Raw genomic sequence first — 8078 nt, 5'->3', positions numbered from 1 at the left:
ATCATGTTCTTCAGCTTCTGAGTGGCCCCTCAAGATATATGGGACAGAAAAAACTCATGCACACATCTGTACACTTACACGGGCAACCTATAAATACATGTTTATCCACCCACCCCCCCAACTAGTTAGTTATGTGTTGTGACAATCTCTGGAAATAAATTCTAGACTGCATGGATTTTAACTTCACTGCTGCTGAATCTTCCTGAGAAATGGCCCTGGGCTCAGCTAACACTCAAAAGTCCATGCAGCCTGAATGTCAGAACTTTTGCTTCTTCTGTGGCTTTTTCTTCTAAAACAGTGCAGAGCCCACAAAGTTCAGGATTCTCCAACTTACATCTCCCTCTTCCTAAAGTGTGGGTCAGAGTGGCTCTGAAGAATGTTACTGGAAAGCATGAGCTTTTTCAGGTGACTTTGATTAAGCTCTGCGGTCTTCTGCTCTGGAGGCATCAGAGTGTTAATCGTGAAGGTGGTGCTGAATTCCCTCAATCATATTCTGGGGGAAAGGGGGAAAACTTTTATGCATGTTCTTTCCAAGTTCAGAACTCCTCCATGGCTTCTTATGTTCAAAATATTAACATCCACGTTCTCTAATTTGGCAGCAAAATCTCCTACTTGGAGCCATCTAACATCAAGCATTCATTGAGGCTTACTAAATAAGCACTGTGCTGTGGGCCATGAGCATCTCCGGCCTCATAGACTTGACATCTGTGGGAGACAATCGTAGAACTAATTTCACTCTGGATGAGGGAGGCAGATCTCCTTTTTTGTTTTGTTTTGTTTTGTTTTTTGATATTTCCAAGTCCCACCAGAAACTGACCTCTTTGTGGAAAAGGATGCTGGGCTTGTGGTATTGACTGAATTGAATCCCTAATCCTCAATGTGATTTTGTTTGGACATGGGGCTTATCCGAAGGCAATAAAGGTTGAGTGAAGTCATAAGGGTGGAATCTTAATTCAATGAGGTTGGTGTCCTTATGAGAAGATGAAGAGACACCAGTGTGCTCGCTCGCTCTCCCTCTCTCTCTCTCTGTCTCCAAGCCTGTACAGAGAAGAGGCCATGTGAGGACACAGAGAGAAGGCAACCTACAAGTCAGGAAGAGAAGCTTCACTAAACATTTCTGGCACTTTGATCTTGAACTGCCAGCCTCCAGAACTATGATAAAATAAATCTCTATTGTCTAAGCCACTCAGTTTTCGGTCTCCTAATAGGACAGCCCAAGCTGACTTATATACATGGGTAAAGAAGAGTGGATCTCTGGCTAATCGTATTTGATTCTTTCGCTGCTTTTTGGCTGCCCACACCACCCTTATGGAAGTTGACCCAAACGATTTTAAGAAAAAAAAATCTATATAAGAAAATGCCAGTAATTTGGACCTCACTCATTGAGAATTTGGGCCACTTCACACAGGCTAAGCTAAAGTGGCACTTGAAAAAGAGGTTGACAGTTTGGGGGAATGCTATGCAAATTAATAACTTGCACAGATTATATGGGTCACGAAGACATTGGACAAACTCCCCTGGGTTGACTTTTTACTGGTTGTATGACCCTTAATGTATACTTAACATGGTAAGGCCTCAATTTTCTCAGCCATACAAAATGCTGACAGGTAGTATTGACCTCATTGGAGATCTGTGAGGATTAAGTGAGATGATGTACACAACAAAATTTTCACTATTTCTGGTGTGTCATTGACACCCAAAAGATGGTAGTTGCTATCATTTGGAAATATTTATACTTGTTGAAGCAATCAAAAGAGTAAATGCAAATTATTTTCTATTTTTTAAAATTGGTTTATAAAAGACCTAAGATGCTAAAGACCAAACATAGAAGTCCTCATTAATCTAACTTACTCATATAGAGATCTGGGAAGTCAGGACAAGCTAGTAAGGATTCTAGAATTCAGGCTTCAGGGCTGCTAGCCTTGCCCCGGTCCACATACATCAATGATGTTCACCAATGTGGCTTTCAGTCTTACAACGTAAGGATTTTATTTGTGCTTAAAATCATGGCTATCCTTTTCCCTGTTCTAGGGAAGTTACCTAATTGGTGGGGAGGAAATGACACAGGCTTTGGAACCAGGAGTCCTGGAGTACAATCAAATTCTGCTATTCACTGGTCCATCACAAGGTAGGCTATTAGTGATACATACTGAATGATGAATAAATGGATGAATGAATGGATAAAAGAACTGTCATAAAATTAAATGGTAAAAAATGAAAACATCCTTAAAATGTGCTTGACACATACTAAACACACAGGAATGTTCATTTGTCTCCTTTCCTTTTAGTTCAATCAACATTTTCTGGGCACCAAGAATATGTAGACAAGGGTCTAGATTTCCATGATGACAGTGGGACACTGGGACAGTCAATTGGCATGAATCTCCCCAAGAACAGCCAAAATGGTGGTGAATGAAAAGGAAGTAAATTATGTTAATCCATTCAATAATTGTCCTTTTCCTGGATCTTTTGAATCAGATACAATGGATTACTATTATTTTTGAGAAAATTCAAACATAACTTTTGTGTTTCTCTGTGTTCAGGATTACATTTCACCCTTGACAAAATATCATTTCCTATTTCTATGAAAATAAAACTGAAGGCTTTTCTTCAACATTGTCTAGATCTCTAAAATACCATTTTAACAAATATTAGTTTTCCCTTTCAAAATACGTGACTTGTTCTATTACACTTGGGATTGTCAGTCCTGCAGAATCCAGGAGTGATTCAGAAGGCAATGTTTTCGCTATTTCATATTTATTTCTATTGACTTCTTAAAAGAACAGCACTGCCAGAACAAGTCGAAATTTGATTTTATACAACCTGGGAGGGCATTGAATGTGAAATGGTAAAACGAATGCAAATTACTTTATCAAACATTTATTGAGCATCTGCTACATGCCAGGTCTTGTGTTAAAGGCTCTGGAGGATCCAAAGATAAGCGAGACGTCATCTTCACTAGACACCCAAGGCCCATTAACACAAAAAGACACACCCACAAATGTCAACTATTTGAGATAGCATAAATACCAGCAAAATCTCATGATGTAGTGGGAGCATGCAGGTTAGAAAATGTACTGTGCACTGTCACAAAGTAGAACTAGGAAAATGTCATACAGGTGAGTTTTTCTGGGAAAAAATAATTTTACCACAGAAATAGCTTTCTCTTTTTTATAAAGTTTATTTATTTTGAGAAAGAGAGAGAGAGAGAATGTGTGTGGGAGAATGGGGGAGAGGCAGAGAGAGAGGGAGAGAGAGAGAGAAAGAGAGATAATCCCAAGCAGGCTCCACACTGTCAGCATAGAGCCTGAGGCAGACTCGAACTCATGAACTGTGAGATCATGACCTGAGCCGGAATCAAGAGTCAGCGCTTAACTGATTGAGCCACCCAGATGCCCTGGAACAGCTTTCCTAATAGGCAGATGGAATGAATGATGAATTTATCTTATCAATGTCCCCCCAAATTATTTCTACCAGGTAGGAGTTCTGGGTTGCAAGTGACAAAAAATCTCATTCAAAGTAGCTTAAGCACAGGAGAGAACTTATGACTAATGTAGATGAAACTCCAGTGACAGATCTGGTTCAAGCTATGTCCTCAGAGGTGCATTTTCTCTGTTGTCTGCCTATGACTCCTGCCACGTCACCCATCCTCAGGGAGGTCTCCCTCTGGGAGCAAAAGTTGGCTGCAGGACTTCCAGGCCTTTTGTGCCCCTACCTGGCTTCAAGTCTGGGGGAAAGGTTGAGGGTCTTTTCTCCAGAACCCCCAGCAAAGTTTTAGTGGTGTCTCGTGGTTCCAACTCAGTGTATGAACCATCTTGAAACCAATCACTATGGCCAGAGGAATGCAGGATGCTGATTGGCTCTGGTCATTAAGGATCTACTGTAGAGTTGAGAGTGTGCTCAACTCCTACTATACCGCATGGGCTGGGAGTTGGCAAGATTCAGGTGCACTTTACCAAAACAAAGGTAAAGGAGTTCGGATGGCAAAAAAAGTATGTTTTCATCTAACTAGGCAGACCAATTAATGAAGAATAGATTGGAAGTAGTGATTGGAACACAAAGTGATCACTTTTGCAAAATGTTCCAATATTAAAATGTAACTGATGTACTGTGCTGTGGTTCCGCATCTTTGGTTTTCAAAAAACAGTGCATCTTCTCCATAGCCCAACATGCTAGATGCATGTCAAGGCCTCATGTGGCCCAGAACCGTTTGCATGTTTGTAATGATGTTGTCTCTACTCTCAACAGCTTGCCGTCCTCTGAAATAAACAGGAAACACAGAACCAGAAATGTTCAGGGTCCCTGCTTTTCTCTTTGTAAAGTGTTTCCAGGCAATCCGAAAGTCATATAGTTAATAAGTGGGGAAAGAGACTCCATAATCCAATAAAGAAACTGATATTGGATTGCATTAGTTGCCTGTGATAAATGAGCTCTTCAACATATCAAGACAATGTCTACCTCTAATGCCGCTGCCAAAGTGATATTCTTAAAATAGGGATGTAATCAGGTATTTGCTTATGTGGTCAATTCCAAATTCCTAAGCATGGTTCTCAATTGTGGCCTCATTCTCCACTACTTCCCATTAAAACACTTGATATTCCATACCCAGTGCATTCCTCAGGCCTTGTATAAGCTTTCTAAATCATTGCACATGGTGTCTCCTCTGTTCTATTTTCTACATACCTCAAGCATATCAAGTGTCGCCTCCTCTCTGAAGCATTCTCTAATTTTCCTGAGCAGATTTAGAAGTACCCTTCTCTGATCTTTCATTGCATTGCATGGTAGTGGTTTGTTTTTGTTTTTGTTTTTGTTTTTGTTTTTGTTTTTGTTTTTTGTCCATCTCCCACACCCTGGGACTGAGAGAACCTTGGGAGGAAGTTTGAAATCTGGCGATTCCTGGGAGGTGGCATCTGACATCTGACCGAGCCCTCCAGGGATGAGACCTTAATCTCCTGTAACACCCCCAGACTCATCGCTGGACCATACTCATGTTAGAAAGTTCTCTATACTGTGGGTGCCTGGCTGGTTCAGTCAGTTAAGCAGCTGACTCTTGATTTCAGCTCAGGTCATGATCTCACAGTCGTGAGATCGAGCCCTGCATCAGGTTCTGAGCTGGGCGCTGGGTGCTGGGCATAAAGTCTGCTTAATGTTCTCTCCCTCTGCCTCTCTCTCTCTCTCTCTCTGTCTGTCTCTCTGTCTCTCTCAAAAAAAAAAAAAAAATCAGTTCTCTATACTGAGCTGAAACCTGCTTCCTCTCTGTGACTTTATTCAAGTGATCCTCATGGCCCTCTGGAGTCACAAGAATAAGTCAAGTCCATTTGGGCCCATGGCCACCCTTCAATCATTGGGAGGCAGCTGTCACAGATCCCTTCTTCAGAATAAGCAGCCTAGACTCTTTCAAGCATCAGTCTCAGGTCTCAGAAGCTGATCTGTCACTATTCAAATCATTGTGCTTGAAACACACCTCAAAAATGTGCACCTATGTCTCGTTCCCCTGGGAGAGGGGAAGGGGAATTATCTGGAGCAAATAGATCCAGGGAACCATGGCTTCCCTTGAGCTGGGCATCACTTTTCTTCTCTTGCTGCCTAATGACTCAACAATTTTAGTTTTTTTTCAGCTTCAGAATCCTGCTGGCTCAGGTTGTGCTTGTGGTCAGTCGATATTTGAAATATTTCACAATTTAAAAATAAAAATACCTTTAAAAAGCCTCTGTCAATCTAAGTCATCCCTTCTTGCACTTAGGCAATTCATTTTTTTAACCCTCAATGGAAGTGTCTACATTTATCCATATTGCTCTCAATCCTGAAATACCACAACCCTCCCATGCATCATTTCTTAGAGTAGCAACCACAAGTAATGATCACGGGCTGAGGTATTGAACCAGGATTGCCCTGGTGCACCCATTTAACCTTTCACTCCCTGGCCCCTACACGGCCAGCTGGTAACTGGCTTGGAAGCCTACACAGGCTCCCTTCCCTGCCTTCTTCCTTTCCTTTCATGGTAGCGGACACACTACTCAACACAACTCTTATCTTGAGGGGTGCCCATGTCTTCAGGGAATATCTATCATAACCAAGCTCAACTTGCAAACCTGTCACTGCCCTAGAGAGCCCCTTCGTTCCATCATCATTGGAGGTATATTATGGATTCTGTACGTGGTGGGTGCTCAATATATGCTGAGTGAAGTCTGGGGTTAATCTGAGGATTCTATCAGAAGAAGAAAGTGAATAACAAATAGTAGAGAAATGAGGCTCCACCAGTTAAACATCAGAAAATGAGACTATTTCTAGTTCAAGAGAACTTGAGGAAAGAGGCTTTAGAGGGAAGGTGTGCTGCTTAGTTAAGTAAGGATAACTCGATTTCAAATGTAAAAATTCCAAAATAACCTGTGTAAGAAAGGATCATGTTAAAAATTCTAAAAAGACAAGTGCCTTCTTTGATGTGGTCAGACTCTGTAATTGAGGTATCAGTGGGGAAAGTGGGGAGAGTATAATGTTTTGAGATGTGTCTCTTGTGTTGGAAAATTCCGAAGAGAGGTCAACTTTTCCTTACTCCATAGCCCAGATCTTTCAGAGCTCCTTAGGCTGATCAGGCACATTCACCCTGCCGATGGATGACTCTGTCTGTCTTAAATGCTCCACAAGAAGTGCCACCACAGAGTTGTTGTTATGGACTGAATCCCACCAAGATTCATATGCTGAAATCTTACTCCCCACAAAGTGTGATATATTAGAAGGTGGGGCCTTTGGGAGGTAATGAAGTCATGAGTGTGGGGCCCTTGTGGATGGGATTAGCACCTTTATAAAAGAGACTCCAGGGAATATCTCTGCTCTCCACCACGTGAGGATACAAGGAGAAGTTGGCCATCTGCAAATCAGAGGAAGAGGGCTCTCACCAGAACCCAACCATGATGGCATCCTTAACTTGGACTTCCAGTCTCCAGAGCTGTGAGAAATAAGTTTCTATTGTGTAAGGCACCCAGTCTATGGTATAATTTGTTATAGCAGTCAGAATAGATTCACACAGTTGTGTTGAACATGAAGCAGGCATTGTGGATTTGAGCAGCCCCTACTGCACTCAGCCTTGGAGCTCTTGGAGAATATTGAGATTCTTATCCCTGAGGCGGCTATACTCTTACTTGTATTGTTTTAACTATTAGAGGGATATACAAGTTGAAGCTAGAATTAGAAAATAATATTTCTTGGTCCTACTGTTCTTTCTTTTTCCACGAGGATTTGCTAAGTGCTCACAAGAGCCCATGGGGTGTCTGAGTGGCTCAGTCGGTTAGGCATCTGACTTTGGCTCAGATCATGATCTCACAGCTCATGGGTTTGAGCCCACGTCAGGCTCTGTGCTGACAGCTCAGAGCCTGGAGCCTGCTTCAGGCTCTGTGTCTCCCCCTCTCACTGCCCCTCCCTCAGTCATGATCTCAAAAATAAATAAACATTAAAAAAATTAAAAAAAACAGAGCCCCAAAAACTGTTCTTGGCCCTAGGATGATCAAGATGAGTTAAATAGACTCTCAGAATTATTTTCATATAGAGTAAATATAGTTGCAAAAATATATACTGGGTAACAAATTGAGAGCATCCATTGGGTCAAAGATGGTGGTAGAGGCACAAGTGAGGCAGGAATCATGTGAGGAGAGTTTCAAATGATGGGCACAAATGTGAATAAAGGATGTGGGCAGCAATATAACTGTTCTCCAATTGCTGGCTGTACATTACTTCTGGAATATACTGTCACTAAGTATGCTATTTCTCAAAAGCATCTCACTCCTGGGCATTGGAACAAATACATGGTTCTTTAATATGATGTGTCTCAAAGAATTATTTTCTATCTTGTCAGCAACAAAAAAGTAATAATTCTGTGCTTTAAAGAATGAGTTGAAGGTGATACAGTGACAGAAAGATTTAAAAAACTCCACCCAAATGGATAAACGCTGCACACAAAAAGAGTATATTTAGGTAGCAAAATCACTTAGGAGCAAGTCGTCGAATATTGATTGGATGAGGCCGAGAAAAGAACACACTTGCCATATTCTTTGAAATTTGAAAATATAGCTTCATATGCTTTA

The sequence above is a fragment of the Panthera leo genome, chromosome A3 (assembly GCF_018350215.1).
Source record: "Panthera leo isolate Ple1 chromosome A3, P.leo_Ple1_pat1.1, whole genome shotgun sequence".
Taxonomy (NCBI): domain Eukaryota; kingdom Metazoa; phylum Chordata; class Mammalia; order Carnivora; family Felidae; genus Panthera; species Panthera leo.
This window is presented reverse-complemented; position numbering follows the sequence as displayed.